Raw genomic sequence first — 17,481 nt, forward strand, 5'->3', positions numbered from 1 at the left:
GAAGGGCTGGTTCATCAGGGATAGAAAACCCCACAGTACCTTTTGAAAGGTACAGGTCTGCTGCTCTTTTCCATCATCTTTCCTGATGGTTTTCCAGAAGAAGGTTCTGTTGTGGTCAGCCTTGGCTGTGAACTCTGTCCAAATCAGGATCTTCAGTTCTTCAGCTCCTGGCTTGAATCCACTTTTGTGGTCACTTCAAAGCAACCATCAAATGCTACGCATACAGGATTTTTACCCAGTGCAGCAATTTGCTCCTCTGGTCTTATCAGATTAATTTCTGCTCTGACACGAGGGGTCACCAGATATTACAGCGCCTGAGTGGGTCGCTGGTGGTGAGAGAGAGACGGTGAATCTTGTTTCTTGAATCAGAAGGCTGAATTTATTAAGATATTATATATAATACATTATGACTATGCTAAAAAGAATAAAGAGAGGTTTGCAGAGCAGCTAGGCTAGGCTAAGAATAGTTAGAAAGAAATCTATAACAAAGTTGTGTTCAAGGACTCAGTCCCCTAGCTTGCACTGGTGATTGGCCCTTAATTATAAACATAGAAAATGAGCCAATCAAGGTGTCCCTGTTGCATTCCACAGCATCTGATAATAATTGTTTACCTTGTCTTCTGAGGCCTCTGGCCTCCAGAAGACACAGAAATCCAAAAGAAAGGATTTCTGTGAAGAAATGTCTGCGACACTGAAAGATTCAAGTATGGTTATTTTTCCCTATCTGATATTTTCAGTCACAGTATTCTATATTTTCCTTTAATTTCCGTGGAAACTCTCTGCGCTGACTTTTAACAATTCAGACAGATTTACTGGAAGAACAGCAGCAGAATTTCTGTATGTGCTGGATGGGCTCCATACCCCGAATTTCCCACGAGTCACAGGACTGCCTTACAGGTTTTTGACATTCCTCCTATGCAATGATTGACACATAGAGTTGATAATTACAGCTAAATATACACATACATATACAGAATAAATTTAATTTTCTTCTGTCACTCTTACCATTCTGGTTTGTGACACATCTAGACGTGTCAGTTGACTTAAATGACTTCTTGCCATTTTGCAGGTTCTGTCTCTCCCACGAGTTAGCTCCACGGCTGTGTCAGGAATGCTTTCTGATGACACTGCTGCATTTCAAAATTGTGCAGGTGAGCTCAGGAGCTATTTCTTTCTCCCATTCAAATATTTAAGCTGATTTGTCACTACTGACTCAATCTCTTTATTACTTTCTGCGGGAGTTATCATCCCTCTGTAAAACACTTTAGGTTTTTGGGATGTTCTGTGGTTTTAGAGTAACAAAGCTGCAGTCCATAATTTCCACTTTTGTTGTGGCCTGGAGCAGAAAATACCCTGCTGTAAATTGCTTGAGCAGAACCTTTGAAAGAAAAAAACTACATTACATTAATGTAAATAAAACCCTAGAGGAAAAGTGATGGTTGTGAAACACCAGGGCTGGGAATTAACTAAGAAAACCAGCTTAGAGAAGTGTTTACACAGAGCACTACAGGTACAGCTGCTTTTGAGGCACAGGTGGACTTGGCAGCTTCTTTAGATCCTTCCACTCCAGGCGAGTTCTTCCTTCAGTCATCTTCAGTTCTTCAGACATCTACAATTTTTTTTCTGGTCCCTCCAGCCAGCCTGTGCCAGATCAGCACACTTGCTCTTCCAAGAGAGGTGTATGTGTATTTTTTCACTCTGAATGTCACATCTTGACAGCCTCCCTGTGCATATTGCAGAGGTGATAAATGTAATTGTGCTGTTTTTTGTTTGGTTGTTTTTTTTTTTTAATATGGGAGTTATTTTATTTGTTCCTCTCATTACTTTACCACTCCAGAGAGTTAACAGAGATCTCCTACATGACTGAAATTCATCCTCAGTCCAGAGCTGCTGGACAGAGAGCAGGTGCTCTCTAAGTTCCCACCCTGGAAAACCTTTGGCATGCGGTCTCTCCCCAGCAATGCCACCCAAGCAAAGGCCACTCTGAAGCCACCAGATGGGTGCAATCTTTTGGGGGGAGCTACCAGCAGTCCAAAACCATATAGGCTTATGCTTTTTTCTGGCTGAACTTCAGGCTCCTCTGTGCTGCACTGTGCAAAGCCTTAAACTTCTCACCAGTTGTATTGTCACCGACAGCGCCAGAGAAGCATCCTCTGCTCCGCCCTGACAGAAGTGACTAGCAGCTCTCCTAAGAGCATTTCATGTGCTTCAAGATCTTTGCCAGAGAGAGCACACCTAATTTTAGCTTAAATGGATGCTAATTTGACATGTGCATTTGAATAAGTGAGATAAATTCTTGGCTTTTTGACATTAAAATTTATTAAGTGACAAGTGCTTCTTGAATACTGTTATTTTCTGAAATAACAGTATTCAAGAAGCACTTGTGGCACCTGATAATAAAGCTCTAACACGTAAGAGCCCTGAATTTGTAGGAAGTTGCACTGAATGGTCTAATAGGTCATTTTCAACTCTGCCTTACATGGCAATAATTGAATAATAATAAGCAAGGTTGCAAAACATTCGTACCCTAGCTGAATTGGCTGTCTTTTTTTATGGACTGGTTATTTATACAACAATAAATATTCATGGATTTGACAGGAAAGACATAGTGCATAATTTAACTTAAGCAAAATTAAGCAGGACAGGCAGCCTTATCCTTTAGTAGATTACAAAGGACTGAACTTGAGTGGCAGCTTGAGTGATGGCCTAAGAATGCCTGACAATCACAGAAGTATCAGACTCTAACAGCAATTGTAAAGACTTCTTACATTGTCCTTGAGTCTATTCAGTGCTAAAATCCTGTACAGAAGGAGAATGAGCTACTAATGCTACCATTCCAGAGAAAAACTCTATACTTGGTACTTTCCACTGTTGCTTTTGTCCCTCATGTTCCTTCTGGATGTACAGAAGTTCAAATGGAGATTTGTCTCTGGAACAGCCTGTACAGCTCAACCTTTGAAAACATCAAACATCTGAGTTTGGTTTCTCAAGAAGAAATAAAAGCTGCAGTTGCTGTGCCAAAGCTTGGCAGAAGGCTCTCATTCTGTACTCACATCCCATAAAACCACAGTGGTGGGGCAGTGGAACAGGCTGCCCAGAAGGGTGGTAGCTGCCCCAACTCTGGAAATATTCATGGTCGGGTTGGGCAGGGATCTGGTGAACTTTACAGGTTCCTTCCAGCCCAAACTATTCTATGAGATACTGCTAAATATTGATCACATGTTGTGTTACAGAGGTTGAAGATTTTCGGTCAGAGGCTCCTGTACCGGCACTGGCAATGTGAGCTCAGCAGATGAATAATTATCCCAGTCCCTATGTGCACCCTGTCCTGCTTTTACACACACACAAATGTACACAAACTGATACATTTGCTTCCCTCTTGCTGAGGGACTTGCTGCCAACTTTCCCTCCAGCTTGCATCTTTTCCCACATACTGCTGATTTCTGTCATCCTTCCCACTTCTTCCCTGCCCTCTTCCCAAGGCTGCTGCCAAAAGCTCTCTCAGACAGACACCTGATGAGGGAGGCTCACCCCAGAGGGTAAATGTTCCCATCCTGCTCCCAGGAGCAGTGGGAAATTAAATGTTCCACCAAACCTGGTGGGACAGCACAAGTTGCCTCATTAAGACTCAAGTGTTAACTGTGACCTTTAATTATTGGGGATCTGATTGCTACCATTTATCAGTGTCTTATTTAGCTGATATGTACTGAACTGAGTTAGGTGAACTGCTCTGAGTTCAGATAATCTCAGGCATGAAGTTCCCACCTTCTTGTGTTTTACCCACCCACAAATGTCCTGTTGACAGGCCAGGAAACCAGAGGTGTACCCCATTCCTTAGGCTGCAGAAAAAGAATGAATAATGTCCTGAAAACCTGGGTGCAGTGCCTTTAAAGACAATCACACTAAAACCCCTCCCCTGCTTTATACCAAGGATGACAGTTGCTATTTTAGAGAACTGGTTGAAATTCATCACTACTTAAATAAAGTATCCCCTTCAGTATGCATGGCTTTCCACATGTTTCTAAGCCTAGCAGAAAAATTAATCTTTTTTCCCTGTGGAGATATTCTCTCTCAGGACCAAAGGCCTCCAGGAAGATGGACATTTTATAATCCTTAAGGCTACTTCATATTCCTGGAGGGCCTCCTTATCTTCTCCAGGAGAGTTGTTTTATCTGTCCAGAGTTTCTTTTTCTTCCTATAGAATGCCGTCCTCATCCAGAAGGGCACTGTCTTTCTCCCAGAGGAGCTGATCTTTCCAGAAATTCTTATCCTGGGATTTCTCTAAGTCATTTCCCACCATGATTCCAGGGGCTGCTGGTTTGGAGAGGGGTGGACCAGCCTTTTGCCCTGCACTGCTCCCTGCACCCCAGATCACCAGGTTCCCATCTGAGGGACAGACACCTCTGCCCTTTTCCCTCTGGTGCTGGAGTTACTTTTGTCCCTCTGACCCTTGGCAGTCTCCTGCCTTTCACAGACTCCCCCAAAATATTTACAGCTTCCAAAATCACATGAGACTTGAACAATGAAAAGACCATAAAAATCTAATTTTCTGTTCACTATTCTACCTCATAATTCTACAGCTAAGGTTCAAGGGGCTTAATTATTTATCCTGTTTCATTAGATTTATTATGACTTTTTGCACAGTGCCTCCAGCTCCACAGAGGGAGTAGGCTGCATTATAAATAAAAAACTGCTCTGTGCAGCAATTTCAGCCTGGTTTCTTTGCAAAAAAACTCTTGGTCCTGAAAGGATGGCAGAGGAGCAGCACTCAAGGCAGGGAGAAATAAGGAATCATTTCTTCTTCCCTCCTGCCCTTTCAGGGTTGAGCTGGAAAATTTCTTAGGAAAACACATTTCACTCTGACAAGGAGGAAGCAATCCAGGTGTCTAAACAGGAGCATCCAGTGACATTTTTAACACTGAACTCCTCTGCATATGGTCTCTTAGACGACAACACATAGGACACCATGTCCTTTGGGAGCTGCAGGTGGAAGCTGAGGGAGATATCCCAACACATACTGGGCACAGGGCACCCAGGTGTATGAGGGAGTCCCACCTTGGAGTCTGCCTCTAATTCATGTGGTTAAAATTTCCTTTGGATCAGAGAAAATCAGGAAATCATTTTGCTTTTATGAGGCTTCCATCATCTGAACATGCACAAAATGATACAAAAACTTTGAGAGCCTTTTCTCACACAGTACAGTAAAATTATTGCCATTTGTTCTTTTACTGTGCTCCTGAGGCAGGCTTATAAAGATGTAGGGTAATTATACCAGAGTACATTTTTCAATTAAAATGACATTATTATCTCACAGAAAATGACTAAATTATATAATTTTGTTCCACAAGTCTGCAAACACTCTTTTGGTTGCTACTGAAATAATTTTCTGCCGACAAATCTGAGTGTAGAACTAATGGCTAACAAGCCTGATGTTAGTTTAGATCTGTTCTCTGACTAGAGAGAGGCCTTATGTTAATAGGTGTAAAATGAATTTGAAACAAATTGTCTTTACTTGTTAAGACTCTTATCCCTCTCTGTTACCATCTCTTACCATCAAAAGAAATAAACCCCCAAGGAATTGTGCCATGCTGCTGGAAAATGAAGCATTTTGAAAACTCTAAAACAGAGGCATGCAACACTTAGAGAAGTATAGCTCTAATGGCAGCTGGATCTCTGATACCCACTGGTGACTGTGATCCATTGCTGACCTACAGTGACAGAATTTCATGAAGTTTGGAACCATTGGTTTGAAGTCCAGTGATGCTGGGTGGAGCTGGAAGGAGTCACTGGGCTCCTGGCAGGCCATGAGCCAAAACAAGGACTTTGCTCCATATTCATGCTGGTTGCTTCTGAAGCATAACAAAACCCGTCTGTGGGTAAGGACTAGCTCCCCTACTTAGGAAAAATGTCTGGAAGACACAAACAGCATGCACACACACACACACACACACACACACACAAACACACACTTAATGTCAGACACATTCTCACACTGCGTCCTTACAGTTGTATGATTAAATTTGGCAGCCAAGGGATGTGCTACTGTATCTTGTGTTATTTGAACTAAAACAAGTGATGGAGCTAAAGCTGAGCACAGATACAGACAAGACCAGATGGTTTTCAAAAGAAAACCTGTGATCCTAAATCCACCTGAAAGCTTGCTTTAGCAGAGTAGCCTGACTTTTAAATGACTTGGTTCCACTGAAGTAATTGGGAGGAAGTGGTGGATCAGTGGATTAGAAAATCTGATCTGTCTTTACAGCAGGTATTTTAACCTGGGCTTATGTTTCTAGTTTGTGAAATTTTGGTGATTTGAACACCTTCTCTATGAAGGTAAGCAACATTTTCATTATGTACATTTTAAATACATTTAGTGCAACTCAGGCCCTGATCCTGCAGGACGTGAAATAGGCTCTTTACTGACAGAAGTTGTCTCTATTTTTCTATTGAAATTGTCTTAAAATTTAGACATGAGTGTTCTTTTTCTGTTGGCTGTCGAATGTTTCACTGAGTCACAGTGACCTCTTTGTGAGACCTTGAGCCAAATTCACCCAGATTCTTTGATGACAAAATCAACCATCCAGCCAGGAACTGAGGATAAACATGAAGAATTAGATGTTTCAAGAGGATTGTAGGAGAAAGCCAAGATTAAAAACCATCATGATTGCTAGGAGACAACCCTTGGAAATCTGTTCCAGCTTTTTCTGTTTCAAGTTTTTTTCAAATGTCTCAGTACTTCTGCAAGAAGCAGCTTCTACTAAAACACTTCCTTGTCTGAACTTCAGAAAACAGCATAGGAATAGTTCAGATAGACACAATTCTGTTCATTAAGGAAGCCTTGCTCTCTGGGACACCCTCTCAGTCTTCTTCCCAGCTGAGATATTTTCTTCTTTGTAAATGGTAATGGAAAGCTTTTTCTTTCTTCTCTCAGTTTGCTTCATCCCCTCCTCCAGGAGCTGTTTCTTCTTTCCATAACATTTTCGTGTTCCCATTTCAGCTCCCTGTTTGACACTATAGCTGGGAAAGACTGATGGTGGAAAGAATATTGTTCAGTCAAATACTTTCTGCATTTTTAGCAAAACATTGTTTTTCTAGACAAGAGGTTTTAGGTTTTGGTGGTGCAAGTGCAACAAACAGTACAATAAACACCATTTGCAGTGGTGACATGGTGAATGACACCTTTGGGTGTAAATTTTTGACATTTGAGTACCTGCCATAAATTTGTGAAGTTGCAGCAGCAGGATGTATTATTTCTTTCTCTTCTGTTTTTCTTTCCTCTTCACACAGTAAATTCCATTACCAAAAAGTAAAAGTGGTTCTTTTAGCTTTCAACTCCTCATCCTTTGCCATTTCAGGACAAATTTCCTGGTAATATATGGAGATGAATTTGACTCCAAAGTGCTTTCAGCATCACTGCTACCAGTAACATCCTTCCTGGAAGGACTAGATGGACAAAATTTTGCTTTCTAGCACATCAGTGAAAAACTTCTTTTCCTTTCAAGGATAAGGAGTGGGAAGCTCTCAATACCTTTTTTTTTTTTGGTGAGGATAGTATAACTTGGATGTTTGGATGGATTCTATGAAAGGAGTGTTTCTAGGACCCTTTTCGCCTCTTGAATCCCACCACAGACCCCAGTGGCTCTGTACAGAGCAGCTCTCCACTGGCCTTAATGGCAGCTGGGACATCCCAACAGCATCATTTCCGCGTCTGCAGTTTGGGTCTGATTCCCAGCCAGGAGGCCAGGAGCTGTGGACACGAATGCATGTCATACCTACATCAGGAGATGCCACCAGATGTGTGGCACTGCCCCCTGCACCATGAACCAAGGGGCAGCAACCTCAAGGTGGGTGGGTGAGTGCTCTGCCTCAGGGGTCCTTCATCCACCACTAAAATAGCAGCAATCCCTTTCTGACCAACATATGGAGCTGTATTAAAAAGATTTCCTCACCTGTCCAAAGGCTTTAATTTCTGCCCATGTGGTGGTAAATGGTTCAAGGGAGCATCTGTGTTCTTGGGAAAGTTACTGTGTGCAGGAGGGGCCATCTGTTGCTGCTGCAAGTGCTCAGGTATCTTTGGATTTGGGAAGTAGGTATTTTTAGAGAGAAGATGAGATGGCGGGAGTTACAGAATCCAAAAATATCTTCACTGACTTTAGGCAAAGCTCTGTATATGCTATATATGCCATATGTTTTGTGGAAGGAACTTTGGGCACCTTTCAGTGGTGGATCAATCCAAGTTTTGATTACAACTCCCTTTTCTTAAGACTCAGCTTTAGCAAAAAAAGACCTCTTGAGTTCTCAGGTTCTGTGTCCTTCTTTCACAGTTGCTCCATCACACCATCACCTTACAAAAGCAGTAATACAGTGCAGAGAAGTCTTTCAGGCAGCCTTCTGACCCCTGCACACAACCCTCTCCACATTGTGCAGTCTCACAGCTCCAGAAATCATGATAAATCATCTAACAAACCTACCCCAAACACATCAATGCCAGCAAAAAAACTCCCAACAACCAAACAACAAAAAGTATACAAAAAGCTAAGCCCCAAAGTAAGACCTTCAGTTGGTTAATTGAATGAATTGAAACTTAGAGCAACTGTAGATGATCTGAAGTTTCAGACCAGTTTGTTCCAGATCAAATAAAGAGCTTGTGCATCTGGTAGTCCTCTCAGCCTAAAAAAAGACATTTTCTATAGGTAATGAGAAGTCATTTCCTACCCTTGCTGCTCTGATGGTTTAGAAATTAGATTTTATTTAATGGCCCATTTATACTCACATGATCGAAGTCTTTTATTGATTATTAGTTTGCATAAGCAATTCTTTATCCTTGGTATATTTTAATGGATTAGGCTTATGCTCTTAGGCTTTCTCTTAGTAGTCTAAGCTAGCTGAACACTGTAGATTGAGCTGAAAAAACAGATTTGCCATACCTCTCTTTTTTAATGATCTTTTTTAAATGGCCAGGCAGCACTAATCCACTGCTCCTCATGCTACCTCTGTGAGCCTTATGTCTCCTTTCAGTCAATGAGGACTTAGGGAAGGGCTGCCCAAAGAGACAGTATGGAAACAAAAGACACCTTGTGAATGGTGCTGTCATCTGGTGTGTATTGAGCACACTGGGACATGTTGCTTCCCTGTTTTCACCAAGAGCTGTGCTGGAGGCACTTGGAGCCCACCCAATGTGCAAGTGAACATGACTTTTAACATTGTCCCCCCTTCTGAGTGGAGTCTCATTTGATGCATGCTGAGATTGAGGAGGGGGAGATGCAGCCTCCCAGCCGGGTCTGGTGACTTGCTGGTGTATCTGCACACCCCATGAGCAGCTCCACAGCTCCTGCTGGGACACTTGTCCTCCTGTCCTGAGCCTGTGAGCACAGTGCCACCTGGTGAGACGGGTCTGCAGCCCAAATAAGCCTCTCCTCTCACTCACAAACCCATTTGGATGGGGAAACCTGAACTGGAGCCTAAATGCCAGCACAGCTCTGAGACATTATTTCATCAGGAGAAGAGACAGTAGGCTTGGAATTTCACCAGAAATGGCTCATTTGCACGAGTCTTCTTGCTCAGGTATCAGCCAGAGGCTGGATTTGCTATAGCCCCAAGCTGAGCTGGCTCCTAATCCGGCCTTTATCCACTGCAACTAGGTCTAAAATTGAACTCTTCGGAACCTGAAGCTCAGGCTATGAAAAGTCCTTGAAAGGGACCCCAAAACATTGGATTTGACATGCCATTGGATTTGTTCTACTGTAACAGCTGCCTGGAGAACTGCTCCCACAAAGCTCTCCTTGGCAGACGAAGGCCTTGGGGTCCTCAGAGAATCCCCTTTGGCTCTTGCTCAAGTAGAAACTGGCGTGGAGGGAAATGTCATTGCTGAATAACCTGACTTCTTTACAAAGTGCTTGGAGCCTGCTCCAGATGCCTTCTTTTTGAGCTGTGATATGTTCTGTGCATGGCAAGACGTGGCTGTGAGAAGCCATGGCCTTGTGGGCAGGCAATGTTGATCAGGAATCTGTGGGGTAATTTCTAGTTTATGGGACTTGGAGTGGCTGCATAAAGCAGGATTTTACCTCTCAAAGTAGAGATTTTAATGCATTACCTAAATACACACATGTCCAGATGCATAGAGGGGAGAGTTGTTCCTCCCTTGTGTTGGGGATGGCACACCCCACCTCCCAATCCCAACACAGCCCTACAGAAGAAAGAAACACAAACTTAACCAACTCCTGTCTTTCCTGCCTGCACAGATCGCAGGGATGACTAGAATCCACACTGCAGATAACTAAATGAGCAAAATGGGCATGTATACACATTGCAGGTGTCCAGCCTTACATCACAGTGCAGATAGAGCCAGTGCAGGAGCTGTTTAGGTAAATACAGGCTTCTAGAACTGCTTGAGGTGCCCTCAATTACCCCTCTATCCAGGGCTAGCAGGACAAAACCTACATCCTTCTGTGTGCTGGGCCAGGTGGGATGTACTTTGGGAACCATATCAGACCATGCCTCTCTGCAGACCCCAGGGAATTCCCGTGTGGACACTTCTATTTGACTCTCAGTTGATCCATTAGTGAGAGAGAACAAAATCCTGTTTCTCAGCTCAGCTGCACAGCAAGCTTATTTTTTTTTCTCCCTTATTTTTTTTCCCCCAGAAATCACATATTCAGACAACTGCAATGAAGACTCCTCACTCCACACATGTTGATACCACACTGAACTCCAACTCCTAGCTCATTTGTGGTCACTCAGCTGTTCTGTGGTATTCCTGCTTTTTCTCCTTATCATTCACCATAATTACTCTACACATGGTTACAAACACATGGTTCTGTTTCCCCATGAGTTAAGGCTACAAGTAGGGATTGTGCTCCTCCCTTTTGGAGGGTTAGAATTTTCAGCTCTGTTGAACAGATATGGTGTTAAATATGGTTTGCTGTCCTCCAGCTGGGGAGGACAAATGCACTGAAAGGTGGCAAAAGGCATATTTCATGGGTGAGGAAATGAAATGACAAAAATGAAAATGCACAATGTTATCTTCTGTTGTCAGTGGAACAGCACTTTTTATTATGTCTGTATGCAATGGGAATATTAACTCTGATATGCAGAAGTGCAAATTAAACTGCTGATTTAGATTATCATATTTCAAGAATAGTAACTTTATAGGCTTTTTAAATTTTTCATTCCATGTAAAACCTCTGTGAGTTATAAGCCTTTTTTGTCAACTATATCTTATAAGTGAGAGGTTTATATTCCTGCTGTTACACTAAAGGAGGCATTTTGCTGCTAGGAGAGTTTAGCATTTTATTCAGCTGTGGTAACTTTCCCTTATACTCCAGCACGAAGCACAATTAAGACAGAAATGTTCAGTAGCTTATTATGCCCCTGTGTGAGGAACTAATCTTTTTATCCCCCACTTCATTTTTCAGGGACTCCCAAAGTGTTTTGCAAACTCTACACATTTGCCTAGCATAAACAAAGAATACATGGACTTCAATAGGGACTTTGGCTTTTACATTTTTAGTAATTCCACTTTCTCTTACTGCAAGTTTCAAGAATATTGGAATTTCCCAGTTAATATTCTGGGCTTGTGGGTAAATTTTGCTCACATTAATTTGGGCTATTTGTTACTTTGGTGAATAAGCAGGGGAACAGAGGACTACAATTTTTAAAGAAATGTATTTATTATTTAAAGGAAAATTTTCTTTACACAGAAAAATACACAGGTTTCCCTCCTGAACTACCAGTGAGTGACAATCTCTGATGAATGCCATTCAATAAAAATAAAATAAATGTTCTTTTTTTTTTTTTTTTTTTTTTTTTGTGGGTGGTTTTTTGGTTTTTTGTTGGTTTTTTGTTTTTTTGTTTGGTTTTATTTTTTTTTCCCTATAGGAAACCAGCAAACATTGCTAAGGAAGTAACTCCATTACTAACTTTTCAAGCACTGGATTTCTGATTTAGCCTGGCTTTCTATGGATGCACACCATGTGCATTTGTTACCCTGGGTTCTGCTGTCTGGTTGTTCCCTCTAATATCTTGCAAATCTATTTGCCAATTTTGATTGAATTTGATAGAGTAATTGAAGACTCAGTGATACAAGCAAATGAGGTGAGGCCATCTGGCCCATTCCCTTGTCTCAGATGGACAATGGCTATGGACACAGGGAAGCTGGGTAACAATTGTAATAAAAGTTATCTATTGTTACTTTCCCAGGATTATCCTCTGACATCCAGGGCTGGAGGTTCGTAGGGATCCCAAGCCACAGCTGCTTCCTTTGTGTCTTGTAATCTTTCCTACCAAATCTTGTCCTATTCTGCTTGTGTGATCCATATTTAAAGGAAAGAGACTCTCTGAAGAAGCTGACTGAGTGAAGGCTGCAACACGAGCAGTTATCCCTTACTAGACTTTATTAAAGTTACTCTCCCTGGAGGTTACCCAGCACACTTTGTCTTTTGTCTCTCTAGTCCTTAGGCCTCAATTACATTGTGATAAATTGTCCTGAGTAAAGGAAAGTGTGAAGCAGACAGTCTGATACTTTCTCATTTTCTGCCTTACCTCTTGGGCATTGCCAAGTAAACTGCCATGGAGACCAGCACATAAACGTCCCTTCCCCAGGACAGTCTTGTGGGAAGAAGCCAAGGAACTGAAACATCCTCAGCAGCAGGCTTCACCTGGCACTGTAATTTATAGGGGCAGCCACACAAAACATTTTCTCAGTGATGCACATGAGAGGAAAGTGCCTGGTCTGACCTTGTGTGTGTCAGCAGGTGGAAGCGTTTCACAGCTTCTGCCCTGCACCAAGCTCTGCAGCTTCCAGACCATCCCAAGGGATGGACATGGTCACCTGGTGGCCCTCAGAGCTCAGGGGACTTCGGGCTGGGCACACAGTAACTCACTGTATCGACAGCTCTTCTAGTCCCAGTATCTTCCTAAGGCTGCCTTAAAATTTCCCTTCAAAAACACCAGAATCAAGCAATTAATTGGTACTATTAAATGTCATTGTCAACACTGGCTACACTTGCCACAGGAGCTCTTGGTCCCTGTTATTTTTTCTATGATCTTCTTGTGATGATTGAATGTTATAATTTCCAGGATTCCCACAGGTGATCATTAAAATGCTGGCAAGTTGGTATTGATGACTGGTTTCCACTGCACAAGCAGAGTATTTCTCAGCAGATAAGTACACGCTTTTTGCCTTGAACAGTGAAAGAAATGTACACTGAAATTCTTTCCCACTGGCAGTTCATATTTCAATACACGAGGATAATTTCTACAAGAAAATATAACATTCGTGATTGCATCCAGCATTTACAAAAACAGTCAGGCTCTTCCAATTTGAAAAGAAAAAATTATGCAGGAAATGGGGGACTATTTCTATGCTGATTTGACATCTGAGTCATCAAGTTTAGAGAAGGCCCTGTGGCAAAAGTGCTCACCCTACACAGAGCGTGGAAATAAATTGAACATGAACACAAACTGGAAAGGAGAGAGCATCTCTACACGGCCCTTTCCCTCTCCATGCTAGCCATTATGTACCCAGCAAAATTCATGGTGAGGTACAACACCTTCCAAACAGGCACTTGGTGAAAAAACCCCAAATGTGTATTATGTGGGGATGTAAAAGTCCCTCCTGGTCTGAGGCGGGGCTGTGTTTGAGGAGAGCATGCTCTGGCTTGTGCCTTTCCTGGCTGCATCACAGAGTCCCTTTGCTCAGCTCAGCCCAGGACCTCAGCAGTCTCAGGAAGAGCAGCACACAAGCTTGAACGCCCTGGGTTAGCATGTGTGACCCTGTGGCATCATCTCAGCAACCCACACTTGCCTCAGAGCTTCATGGAGGGTGAGAAAAAGCACCTCAAAAGCAGGCAGTGATATTGGACATAACTGAAATCCTTGCTGATGCCTAATGCCAGGCACTGGCCTGGGAATAACCACTGGAAAACCAGCTTTATCTGTTGGAAGAAGAAGCTCTATTACACTGAAGGAAAGAAGAACTAGGAGCACAGAAAGCCCAGCTGTCCAGTTTGGCCACTTGGATGTTGTGTCTCAGTCTCTTCCTGCTGTGCCTCTTCCAGCACTGGTGGAGAGCACCAGAGTCTTTCAGAACTGTCCTCCTGCTCCCTTCATTGCCATACAGAGTGCATGGCTTCCTTGTCTGAGTGCTCAAACAAACCCCTGCTTCAGTGCAATGAACAAAGGCCACAGCCTCACCTTCTGCTTCACTGCCAAACTTCCTCCACCAAACTTTTCACTCTGCAAGGCTACAGCAATCAGGCAGCCACACCACCATGAGGTCAGGGCTTTTGCCAGCATATTGGACCTTGCTGCAGGGAAAAGCACAGGGAGTGTAAGAACCAGCCTGTGGCTGTGCTTGTGCATGTGCTGCAAAGTCACCCATCAAACACCATCATTTTCTTCACCTTGGCTGACCCAGTGTGGACCCATTTTCTTAATGCAAACCGTGTGGAAGTAGGAGTTTTATTGCTGATGAACTGTGCAAACCTGGCAGCTGAAGGCAGAATTGTTCTTTCTGAGCTGGAGCAGGCACTTTGTCAGCCCCCTGCTGGTGACTAATGAAGCAGGTAACCCTTTCTGTCTTGTGAGGCCTTCCTGAACGGACTCAAAACACACATCAGTCTTTATTAATGCTGTCACTCCTCCTGCAGAGGTGCTCTCCCTCAAACTCACTTTTTCTTATGCAGAAACAAGGGCTTTCCAGCAGATTACCCATACCTATGATTACACCTGAAATACCAGATGGTCACCTGCTGATGGGAAGGTGATCTAGCAGGTAACCACCTAACAAATAGGTGACACTCTGCTAGGTGACACAAGACATAAAGACCCAACAGCTAAGGTAATACACGTGGCAGTTTCCAAAGAGCTCTATCAGCTGCATTGATGGGTAAGGGCGGAAATTGCATGAAGAATGTACAAAGTACTTACCACTGATATCTGAATAAATAATTATTTTTTCCCTCTAAAATAAAAGACTTAGCGAAAGAAATTTGTTGGTGGTTTTTTTTGGTTTATTTCTCCCCCCTCCCCCCCTGTGCAGTCACAGCTGTGTGGGGTCCTTTGCTTCCCCCTGCTGTCACCCTGGAACGGCACAGGGTGGGCTGTGGCTGCAGCCAGCCGTGGGAGTGGGAAGCCTGATGAGGATGGGCTCCGCCGGCAAGCGCTCCCGCATCCCACAGCTCCCACGGTGCTGCTGCTGCAGAGAGCAGTGAGAGCGGGAGGCCAGCAGCAATAAAAGGCAGCAGGGCCCCCTCCGTGCCTCACCGCCCACAGGCAGAGTCCCAGGAGCCAGGCACAGCTCTGGGGTCCCATTGGAGAGGGCTCTCCCAGCTGGCTCCCACCGAAGGCTGGATTTGCTGTTCCTCTGCCCCATCTCCCACACGCGCAGGTGAACGGATTTGGCACCCACTGCACTCTCAGGTAAGAGGGGTTTGCTGGGACCTGGGCAATGAAAGCCAGTGTGGGGCTTTGTGGTTTTTTAGGAAACCGCGTCTGGAAAAGGACTTTGCTCGGAATATTTCAGAAAATAAAAAGCAATCGTTCCCTCTAGCAGTCCTTAGGAAGAGCCCTTGCTCCGGAGGGGTTTGCTGGCCCATGTACACCTCCCATGTCCCAGCAGGGATCCCCTGGCAGTCAGAAGCCATCAAGTGGGAACTGGGATCCTAGGGAAGCCCCACCAATTTTGCCTGCTGTGTCCACCAGCACAGAGTGGGGCACCTGCACCTGGGAGAGAGAAGAGCTCAATTTGAAAAATCTGAACACCATAGTGTCCATCCACTGTGGATGGACATGGCTCTTGTTTGGACTCACATATGGTGGGGCCAGCCTGAAGTTGTCTTTTGGCTTTGCTGTAGGTCAGGCAGGCACCAGTCAGTGCTCACCCTCTTTTGACTCCTATTACCTAAAGATTTAGGATGAGAATAATGACCAGAAAAATAGTTCAAAGATAAAACTAGCTGAAATAACAAAGGAAACAGTCTGGAGGGTCTGTGCTACACACACTTATCACTGCTGCTTGTAAGGGACAAGGAACTGAGTGCAACAGGCAGCAGAAATGTGAGACACAGCATGTGTTCTGGGTGGGCAAACCTGGCAGTGAGGGCACTCAGTGAGGAGTGTCAGACAGCCTGGAACAGGCACGGGGTGCTGTGGCTCTGGTGAGGCTCAGCTGCAAGCTGCCACCCCAAAAAGCAGCTGTATGGTAAGGCTCCAGCCTCCTGCCAGGGGTTCAGAGACTTGTCCCCAGTGCTTGCTGGCCCTTCTAACCCAAGGGCAGGTCCCTTTCCACTGGGAAAACAAAACCTAGGGAAGGACTGATGGGAGGAGGTCCAGATGTTGGCTTTGTTCTTTAACTTTTATCCTGGCTTAGTTTTATGTTTTTCGTATGACCTTCCCAACTCATTATCAAACTGGGAGCAGGTACAATGGGGCAGGACACCTTCCTGCCCTTGTATGCCACCAATCTTTGTGCTGTGCCAATTTCAGCTTCCTGTGAGTTTCAGTGACAATTTTCCTGTTTCAGATGTGAAACAAAACCATTTTGCAGCTGCCTGAATTGCACTTTAGCACCCTTATGCATTGGCACAAAAGAAAATAATTCATCCTTAACACCCACAGCAGCTTCTGCAGAATCACCAAAGGTGTGGGGGAAAGGGGCAACACCTCTTTATCTGGCAAATAGAATGAATTCTCTGAGGGATTTGTCAGTCCTGGAGAAGTCCGAGCCATCATCTGAGGAAGGACTGAAACCATTACCTGGTAGTTATGTGTGCTGTGTTCTTGTGTGAACAGGCTTTGTGCACAGCCATCATGAAATTGCTTTCTTTATCTCACCTGTTGGAACAGCACACCCTGAGCTCTGAATCACAGTCACTTCTGGGCTCTGTCACTAGATGGTGACATGCTTCCAGATACCAAGTCCTCCCTCAGTTTGTCTTTTTCTTTTAGTGTAAAAGAGCAGTAAATAAAGACAAAAAACATCCATTTTACCCTCTGCCTATGGAAATACAGCACTCCCAGCCACAATAAATTCTGCTTAAGATAATTTGATATTTAACTGATTTTTAATATGGCATTGGATTGATCAATGTTGTTTCTGTAAGAATTACTGCTATAAAAGTAATTTTAGTTATAAACATTTACATAATGACTAATATTTCCGATCTATGCACAATTTAGAATACCTTTGTCAGCAGACATTGCCAGATGCAAAATGAACGCCTGTTTGTGCATCTTCTAGAAACAAACCTGCACTGAAAGCTTTAAAGTTAATATGTCATTTGGTTGGGAAAAGTACCAGTTTCCCTCCCTCTTTTCTGTTTCCCCTGAGCATGCAACAGTGCTTATTTTTTTCTTTGAAATGCTCATCAATAGTTTCAGCCCATAGGCACAGTATTTGCTCTGCTGAAGAAGGTTTGGTGGCTGGTATGAGACACATGCCCTCACCAGAGATCAGACACTCATATGTAATTTCCATTCGAG

This window comes from Ammospiza nelsoni, chromosome 2 (assembly GCF_027579445.1).
Source record: "Ammospiza nelsoni isolate bAmmNel1 chromosome 2, bAmmNel1.pri, whole genome shotgun sequence".
Lineage (NCBI taxonomy): Eukaryota > Metazoa > Chordata > Aves > Passeriformes > Passerellidae > Ammospiza > Ammospiza nelsoni.